General features: G+C 34.3%; 1 non-coding gene across 1 annotated transcript; it reads left to right on the plus strand.

Annotated features, from left to right (window-relative positions):
- Positions 1-13,298: 13,298 nt before the first annotated feature.
- On the plus strand, positions 13,299-13,406 carry LOC130983465 (small nucleolar RNA R71). The gene has a single exon (XR_009087453.1). It is a non-coding gene; the product is annotated as a small nucleolar RNA R71 (small nucleolar RNA).
- Positions 13,407-22,210: the final 8,804 nt, after the last annotated feature.

Here is a 22,210-nt window from a genome sequence, read left to right on the forward strand (position 1 = left end):
GATCCTTTGCTATGAAGGATTTGGGTCCTGCAAAGAAAATTCTTGGCATGAGTATCACTCGTGATAGGAAGAATGGAAAACTGTGGTTGTCGCAGCAGAAGTACATTGAGAAGATTTTAGAGAGGTTTAGCATGAGTAATTCCAAACCTGTTAGTACTCTACTTGCTAGTCATTTCAAGCTGAGTTTATAGCAATGTCCTACAAGTGAGAAAGAGAAAGCAGAAATGAAGAAGATTCCATATGCATCTGCAGTTGGTAGTTTGATGTATGCTATGATTTGTACCAGTCTGGATATTACTTATGCCGTAGGAGTTGTTAGTTGGTTTCTCTCTAATCCTGGCAAGGAACACTGGCAAGCAGTGAAGTGAATTCTTAGATACCTTAATGACACTTCCAGAGTTTGTTTATGCTTTGGGAGTGGCCAACCTGTGTTGGATGGTTACACAGATACAGATATGGTTAGGGATCTTGATTCAAGAAAGTCTACTTCTGGTTATATGATGACTTTTGCAGGGAGAGCTGTGTCATGACAATCTCGACTTCAGAAATGTGTTGCTTTGTCTACTACAGAGGCAGAATACATTACTGTTGTTGAAGCTTCTAAGAAACTCTTGTGGATGAAGAAATTTCTACAAGTGTTAGGCATCAATTAAGAGAAGTTTGTATTATTTTGTGACAGTCAGAGTGCTATCCATCTTAGCAAGAATCTAACGTTTCATTCCAGATCAAAGCACATAGAGGTGAGATATCATTGGATATGCCAAGCGCTTGATATGAAGTCATATGCACTTGAAAAGATCCATACTAATGATAATGATTCAGATATGATGAATAAGAGTTTACCTGCAGTGAAGTTTGATTCCTGCAAAGAGAAGGCAGACTTGGTGGAGCAGCCTATCCCCACTTGAGTTGGTGAGGGGGAGATTTGTTGGTGGGTCCCCAATCTCAAGTAGGGCCCAAACAACTTTTAAAAACAAAAAAAAGATAAATAATGAAAGAGTGGCTTAAAGCCACGGAGACAGAGTGAGAAGTGAGACTCTCACTTTTGAAAGAAAGAAGAATGAAGGAGGGGCTTCGACGTCGAGGGAGAAGAAGAAAATTTGGGGGAAAAGGGCAAGCCATTTTTTATCCGATTGAACCGGTAAACTTGCTCAATTTCTTATAAAATTTTAGTATGTTATTTCTGGTGTAAAGATGAACATTAGGATATAACTTGCCAGTTGTATTGCCTTCTCTTTTGCCTGATTTGAGATACCCACTTTGTGAAGGGTTTATGTTGATTCCATCAGTTTTGATGATGTATTTTGTTGATTGTTGAGATGTCCTAATGTTACTAGAAAGACTGATGGTGTACCTATTATTTTGATAGTGAAAAATTTTACTGGACTAAGTCCCGTGGATTTTTTGTCCCTCTTTTAAAAGTTTTTTCACATTAAAATTCAGGTGTCTAATTATTTAATTTCTATCAGTATATTTATTGTTTGGAGTATCTTTAATATTGACTATTTAATCGCATAAATTGTAAAAAAATTATTTTTGATATTTTCGCTATTAGATAAGTTCTTATTTTAAATATTTTATTGAGTTTTTCCAACAAAGTAAAAGTCAAAGTCTATTATTGCTTTTTATCCGTGATAATACAACATAAAATTATCTATCATTGAAAACAGATTTTAAAAGATGAATTCCAACTTTAGAAATTAATTATCAATACAAATGAGATTATAATTAAAAACTGTCTTCTTTAAATGTTTACATGTTATGTCTTATTGATTTATTTTATCTTATGACATGTAACCAAAATTAATGAATTAGGTAATCACTAGTATTTTTACTCGTAACGTAATTACGAAAATATAAATTTTTAAAATAACAAAAATTTTGTCCTAATATTATAGATTATAGCACAAAAAAATTATAGAATTAAACTATTTTTATAAAAAAATTATAGGGGACAAAAGTTTTTGTCGGCTAAAAAGATTAGAATTTTCGTAGATAAAAAAATTAAATAATAAGATTTTTAGTTATTATTTTCATGTAAAAAAATTTGATTTATTACTAATAATTAATTTTAATATTCGTTATCTAAAATTTAAAACGATTTAACTTGTATATTTTTAATTAGGTGTTAAATTTATTGCACAAATAGAAATAATTAATTTTTATGCTTGTTATTTAAAAATAATATTTTTTCTCTCTATGTATATAAAAATATAATTAGATATTAACATGACAAAAATTATATTGATAGTTATAAAATTAATTCAAAATTAATTTTTTTAAAATAATTGAATTTTGATTTTAACTTTTAATCATAACATTAGTATTCTCTCTAAATTATATTTAATAAATATTTAAAAGAAGAAAAATTAAAATATAGATTAAAAAGATAAACAGTAAAAATTTAAAACTAAATAAAAAACTAAAAAATTATGTATATAATAATAATAATTTTTATTTGAATTATATTATTTTGTTAATTTTATTTTTTGTAGAATAAAAAGATAGAAAAAATAGAGAATGAGAGAAAAGAGAGAAAGATAAAGATGAAGACTGAGAGAGAGAGTTTGTTAATGTTAAAAGAAAAATTTTTATTTTAATTATAATAAAAAATATTTGATGATACATTTTAATTTGTCAAATTACTAATATAAAATATAAATTATAAATTATATATAGAGTGAAAAGAGTAAAGAGAAATAGAAAAAGGGAGAGAGATAGATGAGAGAATTTAAGAAGGAAGTTTTTTAATTTTAAAGAAAAATATTTTCTTTCAAATTTAATAAGAGTGTCATGTGACACATTTTGTTATTAAATTAGATAATAATATATAAATATATCAGAATTATATATAGAGTTAGAATGGTAGAGAGAAATAGAAAAAAAAAGGAGAGATGGATGAGAGAATTTAGAAAGTGAGTTTATTAATTTTGGAAGGAAAATATTTTTTCTCAAATTTAATAAGAGTATCATGTGACACATTTTGTTATTAAATTAGATAATATAATATAATATAATATAATAATATATAGTTATATTTTAATTTCAATTTTAATATTTTAATTTTAACTTTAATATAATTAAAGAATGTCATGTTGTATATTTTGATTGTCAAATTTATAATTATTCATTGATAATGATACATAAAAGAGATAGAGTGGTTGAATGAATGAAAGAGATAGATAAAAAAAAGGGAAGAGGAAAGAATTATTTAATTTTGAAAAAAAAAATTTGATTTCAATTGTAATGAGAGAATGATATGTGGGATATTTTGATTGTAAAATTAGTAGGAATAAAAGAAGAATTTTTTAATTTAAAAAAATATTTTATTTTAATTATAATGAAGGAATGATATATAATACATTTTAATTGTAAAATTAATAAAAATGAGGATAAAATTCTTTTTAGTCTTAAAATTATATATTATAAACACAAATTTTTACGATTTCAGTCAACTCAGTACACACTCGATTGCCATCATATTATATATATATGGATAATATTTTAATTAAATAATTAAAGTTGGATTTATACAATTGTATAATAATAAATGATTTTGAATCTTACTTCCCAATATAGTAAATTATATATCCTAATATTTTAACAATTGCAAAAAAATAAACCTTTGTACTGATATATGATGTCATTATATCGTAAACACTAATTAACCAAGATAATTTTTTAAATAACTATATATATTTCAAAAAATTTACAAATAATAATAAAAATTATTTTAAAGTAAAAAAGAAATATCTATGAATTTTTAACTAAAGAAATAAAACTAGAATCATACAATTATGTAATAATAAATATTCTTGAGACTTGCTTTTAAGTATATTAAATTATATATTTTAATAATTATAAAAAATTATCCCTTTATACTTATTTCTTAAGCAACTACACTGTGAAGGTTAATACATACAATATTTGTAAAAAAATATACTACATTATAAACATTGGATTCTGTGAATTAGTAAACAACATAGTGGAAAAGAAATTAATTATTCATGTAAAAAATAATTGAATATTTTTTAAAAACTATATATATAACTCAAGAAATTTACAAAAAAGAAACAACAACAACAATAATAATTTTAAATTAACCAAAAATTACGTATAGGCTTTTAATTAAAGAATTAAAACTAGAAATATACAATTGTGTAACAATAAATATTCTTGAGATTATTTTTTTAGTATATTAAATTATATACTCTTGTTGAGTTCAAAAAAGATTTTACAATTTATTGTGATGACAAATATTAATTTAAATTGAATAATTAAATAATTATGATTTAATTGATTGTGCTATAAAATCTTTAGATTTAAGGAAAAGTATAGGTAACCAAGTGTGTAACTAGCTAAGAATTGAACAACTTAATTAATTATAATTATTAATAATTAATTTTAAATTTTTTAAATTTAAAATTTAAATAATTAAAAACTGATCAAATAAACCTAATTAAAAACTATAAAAACCTTCTTCTTCTCTTTCATATTATCCTACATACTCCAACAACAACCCACATAGATTCTCTCCCTCACCGATAAGCCTTCTCCACCCCTGTCTTCACGCAAGACAACCTTAAGAAACTCGCCGCTGACAAAACCGTCGAGTACGTCAAGTCCGGCATGGTCTTCGGCTTCAACACCGGCTCCACCGCGCTTCCAATTCGACGTAGCCATTGCCGCTAACGTCCATGTTCGTCCACAACAAGTGGATCTGGTTCCCTATGGGATTGATCCCTAGAGAACGCAAGAGCGCGGCGAGTTCTAGAATTGTTAAGCCATCGTCGTTGTCCATGTCGAATCATAAAAAGATTTCACCTAAACAACCGAGTTGATCACCGTATTCTGATGCCATTTTTGGTTATAATGATGATTTCAATTTCATTGAAGCGATTATTCTATTAAAGAAATAGATTCAATCTTACGTATGTATACACCAAATCATCATGTAGATTCATGAAATGAAAAATTAATGCCATTGGTTAGGATTTGAATGAAAAAAAAGTGAGTGTCCTCACTTTTAATCACCCAAATACGACCCACCATAATTTTCAATTTTGAATTTGTTTGTGTATATATAATTCTTTTTCCAGAGAATTGTTTTGAATTCTATTTTTATGGTGGTATTAAAGTAATAAGCTAATATGGAAGAAGGAGTGATGTGCAGAAGAAGTGATACGGAGCATGGGTGTTTTTGAATAAATGTAAAAATATATAAAAAAAAATATCTATTTAATATATAAAAAAATATCCTAATACTTAACAAAAGAAATATTTAGTTATAAGATTTAAAAAATAAACATATAATTCTTAAAAAAATAGAAATATCCACATTTGTAATAGAAAAAATTCAAAAATATATTAAAAAACATCTATTTAGTATGAAAAAAAATATCATAATACTTAGCAAAAGAAACATCTACATATATTAACTTATTTTTGTTAAGACGGACTTCGAAATCTAATGCATTAAAAAGTTGGCAGAAGTTGGCTGAATCCTAATTTGTTCCCTAGCAGAATCGTAGATTTAATGTTTATTTGATTTGGAAAGAATCATCCATTAATAGAAAGATTTGAGTTATTACGAAGGAGGTGTGATGCAAAAAGTATCATCTTTTAAGAAAAAAATGCAAACAAAGAGCGAAAAGTATTGTGTCTTCAATACAAAGTAATCTACTACAATTGTTAGCATCAGCTTGGTTTTTAGATATAAGAAGAAGAACCAAATTTAAAAAAATCTAAGGAGAATATTTCAGAAATTAAACACTGCTATTTGAGTGTTATTCTTTTTCACTTTGCTTCTTTTTTATATTCAGTTTTTTAGTCTTTCTAATAGCAAAAAAAAGGCATATGATTATATAAGTGACTACTTGAAAAAGTTTATGAGGGATAAATCATAAACTAGGAAGAAAATACAACATAGTTTTAGAATAATCTTATCTTGATTCTATTCTATTTTTGATGAGTTTGTTTGGTGTTAGAATTAGTTTGAGAAGCAAAGTTAGTTGCTTCATTTGTCTTGGGAAGAATCGGTTTGGTTTGTTTATCTTTGTCTTTGTCTCCGCCTTGGTATTGGTGATTGTAACCTTGAATTGGATATAGTGAAATTTTGCCATTGTTATAGTGAAAATTGGACGTAGATCTCATTACACTTTGAGGTTGAACCAGGATACTTGCTATTCTCTCTACTCTCTCTTTGTTTATCTTTTGTAGTGACAGGAGACTAAAATCAAAAAATCTCATACTTATTCTGTTTCACGCTTCTAATTTTTAAAGAGTTTATTGATTCAAATCCCCTTTCTCAAGGCCTATAAAATCTTCAATTAGCATAAGAGCTTAGGCTCTAGGAGGCAAGCTTAAAAGCTTGGAGAGAGGATCCACGCCAACCAATCAAGTTTCTTTCAACCTTAATCGAAGGTCAATTCTACCATCGTCTGTCTTATTTCAATGGAATTAACTACTCCTACTAGAAGGAGAGAATGAGGATATTTATTCAAGCAATAGATTACAATTTGTAGAAGATCATCATGAATAGACTTGGAATTTCAACTAAGCTAACACATGAAGGACAACTCATTCCAAAGAAAAATAGAGAATGGACCGAAGAAGAAAAAAATAGAATCAAATGCCAAGGCAATAAATATGACACATTGTTCCATAAGCTTTGAAGAGTACAGAAAAGTCTCCGGATACAAATCTGCTAAAGAAATATGACAGAAATTTCAAGTCACTCATAAAGGAACAAATCAAATAAGAGAAACAAGAACCGATATGCTAATGAAAGACTATGAAGCTATTTTTCATGAAAGAAAAAAATTTTCAATCATAATCAATGGACTCGATGCACTACAGAAACCATTCACTGAAAAGGAGTTGGTTAGGAAGATTCTAAGAAGTCTCACAAAGAAATAGGAGACAAAAGCTACTATAGTACAAGAAGAAAATAATCTTAACCAAATCACTTATGATGAGTTAAGAGGAAAAGCTTCTAGCATATGAAATCGCTCATTTGAAGTCAAAAAACAAAAAAAAAATTGTAGCTCTGAAATCAAAGGTGAAAATCGAATCAGATGAAGAATTTTTCAATGATGCTGAAATAGTTTTCTTTGCAAAATGATTAAGAAAAATGATGAGATATAAAGGCAGAAAAATAGATTCTTCGTCTGAGGAGGGCAAGAAGAAAAGCAAAAGAAATTGCCACTACTACAAAGAACTATGACACTTCAAATCTGAATGGCCAACGCTAAAGAAAAAAGAGAAAAGCAAAAAAGAAAAGAAGAAAGTTTAATGGCTTCTTGGAAAGATTTGAAAAAATGATACATCAGATGATGATGAAGATGTATATCCTATGACTAAGAACAAGGAATCAAAAAATGAGGTAAATCTTTATGATTGTACTACTGGTGCACGAAATTGTGATCACTTCTTTTCACATCTCAAATAATCCTCAGTAATGAGTCCAAAAACTTGGTGCTCAATACCATGGCATAAACACAACTTCGCACAACTAACCAGCAAGTGTACTGGGTCGTCCAAGTAATAAACCTTACGCGAGTAAGGGTCGATTCCACGGAGATTGTTGGTATGAAGCAAGCTATGGTCACCTTGTAAATCTTAGTCAGGCAGATTCAAATGGTTATGGATGATATATGAATAAAACATAAAGATAGAGATAGAGATACTTATGTAAATCATTGGTGAGAACTTCAGATAAGCGAATGGAGATGCTTTGTCCCTTCCGTCTCTCTGCTTTCCTACTGTCTTCATCCAATCCTTCTTACTCCTTTCCATGGCAAGCTGTATGTTGGGCATCATCGTTGTCAATGGCTACAGTCCCGTCCTCTCAGTGGAAATGTTCAACGCACCCTGTCACGGCACGGCTATCCAGCTGTCGGTTCTCGATCATGTCGGAATAGAATCCAGTGATTCTTTTGCGTCTGTCACTAACGCCCCACAATCGCGAGTTTGAAGCTCGTCACAGTCATTCAATCATTGAATCCTACTCAGAATACCACAGAAAAGGTTTAGACCTTCTGGATTCTCTTGAATGCAGTCATCAATTCTAGCTTATACCACGAAGATTCCGGTTAAAGAACCCAAGAGATATCTACCCAATCTAAGGTAGAACGGAGGTGATTGACAGTTACACGTTCATAGGTGAGAATGATGATGAGTGTCACGGATCATCACATTCATCAAGTTGAAGAACAAGTGATATCTTGGAACAAGAACAAGCTGAATTGAATAGAAGAACAATAGTAATTGTATTAATACTCGAGGTACAGCAGAGCTCCACACCTCAATCTATGGTGTGTAAAAACTCTACCGTTGAAAATACATAAGAACAAGGTCTAGGCTTGGCCGAATGGCCAGCCTCCCAATGATCTAAGAACTAGATGTCCGGAGATGAAAAATACAATAGTAAAAGGTCCTACTTATAGGGAATTAGTAGCTTAAGAATTACAAAGATAAGTAAATGACATAAAAATCCACTTCCGGGCCCACTTGGTGTGTGCTTGGGCTGAGCATTGAAGCATTTTCGTGTAGAGACTTCTCTTGGAGTTAAACGCCAGCTTTTGTGCCAGTTTGGACGTTTAACTCCCATTCTTGTGCCAGTTCCGGCGTTTAACGCCGGGCATTCTTGAGCTGATTTGGAACGCCAGTTTGGGCCATCAAATCTCGGGCAAAGTATGGACTATTATACATTGCTGGAAAGCCCAGGATGTAAGACTTTCTAACGTCGTTGAGAGCGCGCCAATTGGGCTTCTGTAGCTCAAAAAATCCACTTCGAATGCAGGGAGGTCAGAATCCAACAGCATCTGCAGTCCTTTTCAGTCTCTGAATAAGATTTTTGCTCAGGTCCCTCAATTTCAGCCAGAAAATACCTGAAATCACAGAAAAACACACAAACTCATAGTAAAGTCCAGAAAAGTGAATTTTAACTAAAAACTAATAAAAATATACTAAAAACTAACTAAATCCTACTAGAAACATACTAAAAACAATGCCAAAAAGCGTACACATTATCCGCTCATCACAACACCAAACTTAAATTGTTGCTTGTCCCCAAGCAACTGAAGATCAGTATTAATTAGATGAGCGGGGCTTTTAGCTTTTTGCCTCTGAACAGTTTTGGCATCTCACTCTATCCTTTGAAATTCAGAATGATTGGCTTCTTTAGGAACTCAGAATCCAGATAGTGTTATTGATTCTCCTAGTTAAGTATGATGATTCTTGAACACAGCTACTTTATGAGTCTTGGCCGTGGCCCAAAGCACTCTGTCTTCCAGTATTACCACCGGATATATACATGCTACAGACACATAATTGGGTGAACCTTTTCAGATTGTGACTCAGCTTTGCTAGAGTCCCCAATTAGAGGTGTCCAGGGTTCTTAAGCACACTCTTTTTGCCTTGGATCACAACTTTATTTCTTTCTTTTTCTTTCTTTTTCTCTTTCTCCCTTTTTTTTTTCGTTTTTTTCTCCTTTTTTTTGTATTCACTGCTTTTTCTTGCTTCAAGAATCATTTTTATGATTTTTCAGATCCTCAGTAACATGTCTCCTTTTTCATCATTCTTTCAAGAGCCAACCAATCATGAACAACAAATTCAAAAGACATATGCACTGTTTAAGCATACATTCAGAAAACAAAAGTATTGCCACCACATCAAAATAATTAATCTGTTATAAAATCTGAAATTCATGCAATTCTTCTCTTTTTCAATTAAGAACAAAAATTTTTTTTTTAAGAAAGGTGATGGATTCATAGGACATTCATAACTTTAAGGCATAGACACTAAGACACTAATGATCACAAGACACAAACATAGATAAACATAAGCATAAATTTTCGAAAAACAAGAAAATAAAGAACAAGGAAATTAAAGAACGGGTCCACCTTAGTGATGGCAGCTTGTTCTTCCTCTTGAAGGTCTTATGGAGTGCTTGAGCTCCTCAATGTCTCTTCCTTGCCTTTGTTGCCCCTCTCTCATGATTCTTTGATCTTCTCTAATTTCATGGAGGAGGATGGAATGTTCTTGGTGCTCCACCCTTAGTTGTCCCATGTTGGAACTCAATTCTCCTAGGGAGGTGTTGATTTGCTCCCAATAGTTTTGTGGAGGAAAGTGCATCCTTTGAGGCATCTCAGGGATTTCATGATGAGTGGGGTCTCTTGTTTGCTCCATCCTTTTCTTAGTGATGGGCTTGTCCTCATCAATGAGAATGTCTCCCTCTATGTCAACTCCAACTGAATAACAGAGGTGACAAATGAGATGAGGAAAGGCTAACCTTGCCAAGGTAGAGGACTTGTCCGCCACCTTATAGAGTTCTTGGGCTATAACCTCATGAACTTCTACTTCTTCTCCAATCATGATGCTATAAATCATGATGGCCCGGTCTATAGTAACTTCGGACCGGTTGCTAGTGGGAATGATTAAGCGTTGGATAAACTCCAACCATCCCCTAGCCACGGGCTTGAGGTCATGCCTTCTCAATTGAACCGGCTTCCCTCTTGAATCTCTCTTCCATTGGGCGCCCTCTTCACAGATGTCTATGAGGACTTGGTCCAACCTTTGATCAAAGTTGACCCTTTTTGAGTTCGGAAGGGATCTCGGGGATCACCTTCTTCAAGGTCACAACTTCATAGAAGTGGTCTTGATGCACCCTTGAGATGAATCTCTCCATCTCCCATGACTCGGAGGTGAAAGCTTTTGCCTTCCCTTTCCTCTTTCTAGAGGTTTCTCCGGCCTTGGATGCCATAAATGGTTATGGAAAAACAAAAAGCAATGCTTTTACCACACCAAACTTAAAAGGTTTGCTCGTCCTCGAGCAAAAGAAGAAAGAAGAGAGTAGAAGAAGGAGAAATGGAGGAGATGGAGGTGGCTTTGTGGTTCGGCCAAAGGGGGGGAAAAGTAGTGTTTAGGTTGTGTGAAAATGAAGGGGTGAAGATGGGTTTATATAGGGGTGAATAGAGGGGTAGGGTTCAGCCATATTGGGTGGGTTTGGGAGGGAAAGTGGTTTGAATTTGAATGGTGAGGTAGGTGGGGTTTTATGAAGGATGGATGTGAGTGGTGAAGAGAAAGATGGGATTTGATAGGTGAAGGGTTTTTGGGGAAGAGTGGTTGAGGTGATTGGTGAATGGGTAAAGAAGAGAGAGGGTGGTGGGGTAGGTGGGGATACTGTGGGGTTCACAGATCCTGAGGTGTCAAGAAAAAGTCATCCCTGCACCAAATGGCGAGCAAAATTGCTCTTCATGCCAATTCTGGCGTTAAACGCCGGGCTGGTGCCCATTTCTGGCATTTAACGCCAGGTGCTTGCCCTTTTCTGGCGTTTAACGCCAGTCTGGTGCCCCTTTCTGGCGTTAAACGCCCTGAATGGTGCCAGACTGGGCGTTAAACGCCCATTTGCTAGCTTCACTGGCGTTTAAACGCCAGCAAGTTCTCCTCCAGGGTGTGCTGTTTTTTTCTTTATGTTTTTCATTCTGTTTTTGCTTTTTCAATTGATTTTGTGACTTCTCATGATCATCAACCTACAGAAAACATAAAATAACAAAGGAAAATAGATAAAATATAACATTGGGTTGCCTCCCAACAAGCGCTTCTTTAATGTCAGTAGCTTGACAGAGGGCTCTCATGGAGCCTCACAGATGCTCAGAGCAATGTTGGAACCTCCCAACACCAAACTTAGAGTTTGGTTGTGGCCTCCCAACACCAAACTTAGAGTTTGACTGTGGGGGCTCTGTTTGACTCTGATTTGAGAGAAGCTCTTCATGCTCCCTCTCCACGGTGACAGAGGGATATCCTTGAGCCTTAAACACAAAGGATTCTTCATTCACTTGAATGATCAGTTCACCTATATCAACATCAATCACAACCTTTGCTGTGGCTAGGAAGGGTCTGCCAAGGATGATGGATTCATCCATGCATTTCCCAGTCTCTAGGACTATGAAATCAGCAGGGATGTAATGGTCTTCAATCTTTACCAGAACATCCTCTACAAGCCCATAAGCTTGTTTTCTTGAATTGTCTGCCATCTCTAGTGAGATTCTTGCAGCTTGTACCTCAAAGATCCCTAACTTCTCTATTACAGAGAGAGGCATGAGGTTCACACTTGATCCTAAATCACACAGAGCCTTCTTGAAGGTCATGGTGCCTATGGTACAAGGTATTGAAAACTTCCCAGGGTCCTGTCTCTTTTGAGGTAATTTCTGCCTAGACAAGTCATCCAGTTCTTTGGTGAGCAAAGGAGGTTCATTCTCCCAAGTCTCATTACCGAATAACTTGTCATCTAGCTTCATGATTGCTCCAAGGTACTTGGCAACTTGCTCTTCAGTGACATACTCATCCTCTTCAGAGGAAGAATACTCATCAGAGCTCATGAATGGCAGAAGTAAGTCCAGTGGAATCTTTATGGTCTCATTGTGAGCCTCAGATTCCCATGGTTCCTCATTAGGGAACTCACTGGAGGCCAGTGGACGTCCATTGAGGTCTTCCTCAGTGGCGTTCACTGCCTCTCCTTACTCTCCAAATTCGGCCATGTTGATGGCCTTGCACTCTTCTTTTGGATTTTCTTCTGTATTGCTTGGAAGAGTACTAGGAGGGAGTTCAGTAATTTTCTTGCTCAGCTGTCCCACTTGTGCCTCCAAGTTCCTAATGGAGGACCTTATTTCAGTCATGAAACTTTGAGTGGTTTTGATTAGATCAGAGACCATGGTTGCTAAGTCAGAGTGGTTCTGCTTAGAATTCTCTGTCTGTTGCTGAGAAGATGATGGAATAGGCTTGCCATTGCTAAACCTGTTTCTTCCACCATTGTTGTTGAAACCTTGTTGAGGTCTCTGTTGATCCTTCCATGAGAGATTTGGATGATTTCTCCATGAAGAATTATAGGTGTTTCCATAGGGTTCTCCCATGTAATTCACCTCTTCCATTGAAGGGTTCTCAGGATCATAAGCTTCTTCTTCAGATGAAGCATCCTTAGTACTGCTTGGTGCATTTTGCATTCCAGATAGACTTTGAGAGATCAAATTGACTTGCTGAGTCAATATTTTGTTCTGAGCCAATATGGCATTCAGAGAATCAATCTCAAGAACTCCTTTCTTCTGATTTGTCCCATTGTTCACAGGATTCCTTTCAGAAGTGTACATGAATTGGTTATTTGCCACCATTTCAATTAGTTCTTGAGCTTCTGTAGGCATCTTCTTCAGATGAAGAGATCCTCCAGCAGAGCTATCCAAAGACATCTTGGATAGTTCAGAGAGACCATCATAGAAAATACCTATGATGCTCCATTCAGAAAGCATGTCAGAAGGACATTTTCTGATCAATTATTTGTATCTTTCCCAAGCTTCATAGAGGGATTCTCCTTCCTTCTGTCTGAAGGTTTGGACTTCCACTCTAAGCTTACTCAATTTTTGAGGTGGAAAGAATTTTGCTAAGAAGGCATTGACTAGCTTTTCCCAAGAGTTCAGGCTGTCTTTAGGTTGTAAGTCCAACCATATTCTAGCTCTGTCTCTTACAGCAAAAGGGAATAGCATAAGTCTGTAGACCTCAGGGTCAATCCCATTAGTCTTGACAGTGTCACAGATTTGCAAGAATTCAGCTAAAAACTGATGAGGATCTTCCAATGGAAGTCCATAGAACTTGCAATTCTGTTGCATTAGAGAAACTAATTGAGGCTTAAGCTCAAAGTTGTTTGCTCCAATGGCAGGGATAGAGATGCTTCTCCCATAGAAGTCGGGAGTGGGTGCAGTAAAGTCACCCAGCACCTTCCTTGCATTGTTGGCATTGTTGTTGTTTTCGGCTGCCATGGGTTCTTCTTCTTTGAAGATTTCTGTTAGGTCCTCTACAGAGAGTTGTGCCATAGCTTCTCTTAGCTTTCGCTTCAAGGTCCTTTCAGGTTCAAGGTCAGCCTCAACAAGAATGTTTTTGTCTTTGCTCCTGCTCATATGAAAGAGAAGAGAACAAGAAAATATGGAATCCTCTATGTCATAGTATAGAGATTCCTTGAGGTGTCAGAGGAAAAGAAAAATAGAAGGAAGAGGTAGAAGAATTCGAACTTAGTGAGATAGAGTTCGAATTGTGCATTGAGGAGGAGTGGTACTCCATAAATAGAAGGATGTGAGAAGAGGGGAAGAGATTTTTCGAAAATTAAGTAAAACATTTTCAAAAAAAAAACATTTTGAGAAAGATTTTGAAAAAGATGTGATTTAAAAGTTATGGTTTTAAAAAGATGTGATTGAGAAGATATGATTTGAAAAACAATTTAAAAAGATTTGATTTTAAAAATTAATGACTTGCCTAACAAGAAAAGATATGATTCAAACATTAAACCTTTCTCAACAGAAAAGGCAACATACTTGAAATGTTCAATCAAATCATTAATTGATAGCAAGTATTTTTGAAAAAGGAAAGAAATTGATTTTGAAAAAGATTTGATTGAAAAGATATGATTTGAAAAAGATTTGATTTTGAAAAACTTTGAAAACTTGAAAAAAATTGCATTAAAAACAAAATCTTCCCTCTTGTGCCATCCTGGCGTTAAACGCCCAGAATGGTATCCATTCTGGCGTTTAACGCCCAAAATGCTACCTTTTTGGGCGTTAAACGCCCAGCCAGGTATCCTGGCTGGCGTTTAAACGCCAGTTTCTCCTTCTTCACTGGGCGTTTTGAACGCCCAGCTTTTTCTGTATAATTCCTCTGCTGCATGTACTGAATCTTCAGTTCCCTGTATTTAAACAATGCATGCAAGACACCAAACTTAAAATGAGACTAGTGTCTCAATAAGAAACATAAAATACTTTTTATTTTTATGATTTTGTAAATTTTTTTGGATTTTTCGAAAATTAAGTGGAAAAGAAAATAAAGGTATCAAAATTCTTAATGAGAATTCCAGGAATCATGCAATGTTAGTCTAAGACTTCGGTCCAGGAATTAGACATGGCTTCACAGCCAACCAAGCTTTCAAAGAAAGCTTCGGTCCAAAACACTAGACATGGCCAATGGCCAGCCAAGCCTTAGCAGATCATTGCTCCAATAGCAAGATTGATAGAAATCAACAAGCTCTTGTGATGATAAGTTGAAACCTCGGTCCAATAAGATTAGACATGGCTTCACAGCCAGCCAGACTTCAACAGATCATCATGAAACTCTAGAACTCATTCTTAAGAATTCTAAAAAATACCTAATCTAAGCAACAAGATGAACCATTAGTTGTCCAAACTCGAAACAATCCCCGGCAACGGCGCCAAAAACTTGGTGCACGAAATTGTGATCACTTCTTTTCACAGCTCAAATAACCCTCAGTAATGAGTCCAAAAACTTGGTGCTCAATACCATGGCATAAACACAACTTCGCACAACTAACCAGCAAGTGTACTGGGTCGTCCAAGTAATAAACCTTACGCGAGTAAGGGTCGATCCCACGAAGATTGTTGGTATGAAGCAAGCTATGGTCACCTTGTAAATCTTAGTCAGGCAGATTCAAATGGTTATGGATGATATATGAATAAAACATAAAGATAAAGATAGAGATACTTATGTAAATCATTGGTGAGAACTTCAGATAAGCGAATAGAGATGCTTTGTCCCTTCCGTCTCTCTGCTTTCCTACTATCTTCATCCAATCCTTCTTACTCCTTTCCATGGCAAGCTGTATGTTGGGCATCACCGTTGTCAATGGCTACAGTCCCATCCTCTCAGTGGAAATGTTCAACGCACCCTGTCACGGCACGGCTATCCAGCTGTCGGATCTCGATCATGTCGGAATAGAATCCAGTGATTCTTTTGTGTCTGTCACTAACGCCCCACAATCACGAGTTTGAAGCTCGTCACAGTCATTCAATCATTGAATCCTACTCAGAATACCACAGACAAGGTTTAGACCTTCCGGATTCTCTTGAATGCAGTCATCAATTCTAGCTTATACCACGAAGATTCCGGTTAAAGAACCCAAGAGATATCTACCCAATCTAAGGTAGAACGGAGGTGATTGACGGTCACACATTCATAGGTGAGAATGATGATGAGTGTCACGGATTATCACATTCATCAAGTTGAAGAACAAGTGATATCTTGGAACAAGAACAAGCTGAATTGAATAGAAGAACAATAATAATTGCATTAATACTCGAGGTACAGTAGAGCTCCACACCTCAATCTATGGTGTGTAGAAACTCCACCGTTGAAAATACATAAGAACAAGGTCTAGGCATGGCCGAATGGCCAGCCTCTCAATGATCTAAGAACTAGATATCCGAAGATGAAAAATACAATAGTAAAAGGTCCTACTTATAGGGAACTAGTAGCTTAAGAATTACAAAGATAAGTAAATGACATAAAAATCTACTTCCGGGACCACTTGGTGTGTGCTTGGGCTGAGCATTGAAGCATTTTCATGTAGAGACTTCTCTTGGAGTTAAACGCCAGCTTTTGTGCCAGTTTGGGCGTTTAACTCCCATTCTTGTGCCAGTTCCGGCGTTTAACGCCGGGCATTCTTGAGCTGATTTGGAACACCGGTTTGGGCCATCAAATCTCGGGCAAAGTATGAACTATTATACATTGCTGGAAAGCCCAGGATGTCTACTTTCCAACGCCGTTGAGAGCGCACCAATTGGGCTTCTGTAGCTCCAGAAAATCCACTTCGAATGCAGGGAGGTCAGAATCCAACAGCATCTGCAGTCCTTTTCAGTCTCTGAATCAGATTTTTGCTCAGGTCCCTCAATTTCAGCCAGAAAATACCTGAAATCACAGAAAAACACACAAACTCATAGTAAAGTCCAGAAAAGTGAATTTTAACTAAAAACTAATAAAAATATACTAAAAACTAACTAAATCCTACTAGAAACATACTAAAAACAATGCCAAAAAGCGTACAAATTATCCGCTCATCAACTACTAAAAAATTGCATGAGATTATTGATGATTTCACTCATAACTCTAGTAAATTTTTGTCCAAATACTCTAAGTATAAGAAAGAAATCGAAGCTTTGAGATATGAGATGTCTTCTTTAAAAGCAAAATTTGATGCTTATGATAACACATCTATTGCGAATTTAAAAAACAAAAATGATCCCTTAAAAAAAGAAATTAATGATTTAAAAATTGATATTCAGAGTTTACAAGAAAAATCTGCATCTAAATTACTAAGGCTAAGGCTAGTGCGAAAAATGAAAAACTACATGAAATTATAAAGTATTTTAATTATAATTTTTAAAAATTTGTTCAAGAATCTAATAATTTAGATAAAATTCTAGCTATTCAAAGACCCATTTTACAAAAAATTGGTTTAGAATATAAAAAAGGAAGCACCACTATTTTTAAAAATCATTCCTATGAAGCTTCAACTTCATATAATCAAAACATAAAATTTTCATGTAATTTTATAAACTCAACAAAGAAAAATGTTTGCTATAGATACAATAGACATGAACATACTCATAAGCAATGTTAATTTCTTTAAAGAAGTATCGAGACAAAATTTACACTGTTGTACTAGATCACAATGACCTTGGACAATAAAAAAAGTTCACATTAAAGAATCTAAATTAATTTATATACCTAAGTCTTTTTAAAGATTATGGATATTTGCCTAACATAAAAAAAAAGAAAGACATATGGCTCATAGACAATGATATTTATGGCATATGACAATGAACTCTAATTTTTTTATCAAGCTTAATGACTATGATGATAGTTTCATATTTTTGGTGATGATAACAAGGGTAAGATAGTTGTCATAAAAAAGGTCAATAAATATTTTTCTACTTTTATAGATAATGTTCTTTTAGTTGATAGTTTGAAATATAACTTACTTAGCATTAGCCAATTATGTGATCTTGGCTACTTAGTTTCTTTCAGAAAAAAAATGAATCTATCTTATTTATAGTCAAAAGACAAGATAATGTGTATGATCTCACTTTAAATGATTTAAAAAATCAAAATATAAAATATTTCTCTTCTTTTGATTCTGAAAAATGGATTTAACATAAAATATTGGGATATGTTAGCCTGTTTTAAATTTTAAATTTAATAAAAAGAAACTCAGTTAGAAGTCTTTCTAAAATCAAGTTTGACAAAGACGTTATTTATAATGCGTGTCAAATAGGTAAACAAAAAAATTCCACTTTTAAAGTTAAGGAATATGTCTTAATTAAAAGAATTTTGAAATTTTTTACATTGATCTTTTTGGTCCTATTAGAACTCAAAGTTTGGATAAAAATTCTATGATTTTGTTATTGTGGATGACAATACAAGGTATGGTTAGATTTTTTTATTGCTCATAAGAATGATACTTTTCTTATTTTTGAAAAATTAAGCAGAAGATTTCAAAATAAAAAAGGTTGTAAAATTATTTCTATTAGAAGTAACTATAAAAAAGAATTTGAAAACCATTTATTTGAAAATTTTTGTGATTAAAATGAAATTTTACACAATTTCTTTTGCCCAAGAACTCCTCAATAAAATAGAGTTGTGAAAAAGAGAAATAGGAGTCTACTCCAAAAAATGACTAGAGCCATGCTATATCAGAATGAAATTCTCAAGTTTTATGGACTGAAGCTATTAACACAGCGTGCTACATTTTGAACCTAACCATCATTAAAAAATTCTTAAAAATGACACTTTATGAGCTATGGAAAGGAACTCCTCCTACTTTGCACTATTTTCATATTTTTGGAACAAAATATTTTGTTTTAGACATAAAAAAATCTCAAAAAAATTGATTCAAAATCATACAAAGGAATCTTTGTTGGTTATTCCATTTCTAACAAGACTTATATGATTTCTATCAAAACCACTAAAACTGTTAAGAAGACTATGCATGTTACTTTTTTTATACTAATATTTTTTCTAGTATGCTTAAAGATGATTGTAAAGATATTTCAAGTATTGAAGCTATACACGTCACAACTAGTCCAGAATACGTCTCTATTCCAGAAGTTGTTCAGGAGCATTCTGCAGGAAACAATTCAATTTTATCTCCTGTTGCGCCTACTAAAATCCCTATAACAGGAAGCAATATTGAAGTCACTGATTCTGAAATAACTAGCACTCAAACTAAACCCAGAGAATGGAGATCTCATCTGAACTATTCTCATGAATTTATTATTGCAGATCCATTAATGAAAGGAATTACAAGATTAATAATAAAAAAAGTCAGAATTCAAATAACTTGGCCTTTATCTTAACTATTGAGGCTAAAAATATCAAAGAGGAACTTGATAATTCATTTTGGGTGAAAACAATGAAAGAAGAGCTCCAACAATTTGAGAAAAATCAAGTATGGACGCTGATGCCTATACCAATTAAAAACAAAGTGATTGAAACTAGATGGATTTTCAGAAACAAGTTATGAGAAAATAGAACAACAGCTAAAAACGAAGCTCATCTTGTGACCCAAAGATTTGACCAAGAAGAAGGGATCGATTTTGATGAATCGTTTATTTTGGTGGCCAGAATAGAGGCTATTAGACTACTACTTGCTTATGCCGCACATTGCGAATTTAAATTATTTTAAATGGACATAAAATGTGCATTTTTTAATAGAATTATAGATAGAGAGGTCTATATTGAACAACCACCTAGTTTTAAACAAGAAAAGTTTTCTAATCATGTTTTCAAACTAGATAAGGCTCTTTATGGATTAAGACAAGCTTCTAAAGTTTGGTATGAGATACTTTTTTTTTTGCTTAAAAATAATTTTTAAAGGGGTACAACGGACACTACTCTATTTATAAATAAATCCAATGACAATATTATTTTAATACAAATATATGTTGATGATATTGTTTTTGGATCTACCGATGAATTTCTTTGTGCAGAATTTGGTAGTTTAATGGCAAGTGGTTTTGATATAAGCCTCAAGGGTGAAATTGATGCACGAAAACTTGTCTCTCAACAAGTTTTTCTTCGGCAAGTATACCGAATTGTCGTCAAGTAAAAACTCACGATAGAGTGAGGTCGAATCCCACAGAGATTGATTGGTCGAGCAACTTTAATTAGAGGAGTGTTCTAGTCAAGCTAAGCCAAATTGAGTGAGAGTTGCATAAACTTAAAGGCGGGAAAGATAAATGACATAGAATATAAATTTGCAGAATCTTAAATGGGAAATTAGGGAGATGAGCATGAAAGTAAATAACAGAAAGTAAAGAGAATGGGTAAGATCAGAGATGGGGAATTCATTGGGCTTAAGAGATGTTGCATTCTCCGGATCAAGTTCATCTTCATCTCTTCCTCAATCAATGCATTCATTGATCTCCTTGGTAATCTTAGGTGATTGGATCCCAATTCCTTGGCAACCCAATCTCTCTAAGCTTGAATAATTTTCCAATTCCTTGATTTAATTGCTCATGAGAAGAGATGAAGTTTGGTCACTGATTATACCACACACCTTCATAGATCAAAGTATTAGTAGGATTACATGTCACGATATCCATCCAACCCCCAACCTAATCCAATGTGAGAAAGTAATTCTAGCATAATCTCCTCATTCCTCTTTCGAGGCTCAAAGGAGATCCAATTATGGAGAGTTTCTTTTCCAAGATAACTAACCAATTGGTTGAAGACCGAAAGCTTTCTAGCAAAATCAAGAGAAAAGAAAGAAGAAGAAGAATGAAAACTATAATTGATCCATCAAATTACAACAGAGCTTCCTAACCCAATAAAAGGGGTTTAGTTGTTCATAGCTCTGGGAATGGAACGCATAAAAGAAAAGTGCATTGTAAGTAACTAGAAATTGTAGAGAAAGTAAATATACAGAGTGTAGCTCCCAATAATGCCAATCCCCTTTCTAGTTCAAAACTACTCATATATATACTACTCTTCTGATCTTCTAGTTAGCTCTCCAAGTCTTGGATATGGGCCTTTTCTTTAGTTGAAGTAGTTACAGTCTTTAGTGGGCTCAGCTTTGCTTGCAGAAAAAGAGTGAGTCAGATATGGCATGCAGCTAGTCAAGACATTAGTGGTGTTAACGTTAAGTGTAGATTCTGGTTCGAAGACGTTAGTGACACTAACTTTTGTCACTAACGTCCCAACCCAAATGAGCTACGTTAACTGCAACGTTAGTGGCACTAACGTGACCACTAACGTAGCCTTTTTGTCCTTCGCTAGCGTTATTGGCACTAACTTTGCCAATAACACTGTTCCTTGTCCCTTTCTCCCACGTTAATGGTCCACGTTAGTGTAACAAACGTGGCCCTTAACGTAGGCATGCCAAAACTCGAGGGCATTAGTGACACTCACCTTTGTCACTAATGCTACAAAATGCCTCCTCTTCCACGTTAGTGCCTCACGTTAATGGCATTGACGTGGTCACTAATGTGGGTGTGCTTGCCATCTCCAACGTTAGTGATAAAGGTTAGTGTCACTAACGTTGGCATATCATCCCTTGCTCCACGTTACCATTCACGTTAGTGGCCTTAACGTGGCCACTAACATAGGCAATCTTGGTCTGGTCCAACGTTAGTGACAAAGTTAGTGTCACTAACGTTGGTGATCTCTTCTTATTCCACGTTGGAGTTCACATTAATTGGATTAACGTGGCTCTTATCGTGGTTATGTGTGGTCTTTGAAACGTTAGTGGTAGCTCTTATCGTGGTTATGTGTGGTCTTTGAAACGTTAGTGGTGTTAACTTTACCACTAACGTTGGAGTTTCCTCTTCTTTCCACATTAGTTTCCACATTAATGTAACTAACGTGGGCTGTGATGGCTTTCGAGGGCATTAGTGGTGATAATTATACCACTAACGTTGCAAGCTTGCTCCCTTTCCACGTTAGTGATCACGTTAGTGATACTAACGTGGCTGCTAACGTGGTTCTTCTATGCTTCCTTTATCCTGAAATCAGACAAACATGGTGCCTCATAGCTTTGTTCCAGGTCATAAGATCTTGCACTATATAAATTGGCATTCAATTCATACATTATTCTCATGAAATCATGTAAAGTTCACAATGTTTGCTTGAATCAAGATGTAAGTGTATATTCATCCAAAACTTGCTTATTACCTAAGAAAATGCATGAAACTATCTAAAAAAATGTAAAGAAAAGGCTAGTGAAACTGGCCAAAATGCCCTGGCATCACAACACCAAACTTAAAGCTTGCTTGTCCCTAAGCAAGTACTGAAACATAAGGATGATGAAGGAAAGAATAAGAGAAACAAGTCCTTATTATCGAAGTTAGGTCCTTGGTTCATGGGGTTTCATGCATAGCAA

This window comes from Arachis stenosperma, chromosome 5 (assembly GCF_014773155.1).
Source record: "Arachis stenosperma cultivar V10309 chromosome 5, arast.V10309.gnm1.PFL2, whole genome shotgun sequence".
Classification (NCBI taxonomy): Eukaryota; Viridiplantae; Streptophyta; class Magnoliopsida; order Fabales; family Fabaceae; genus Arachis; species Arachis stenosperma.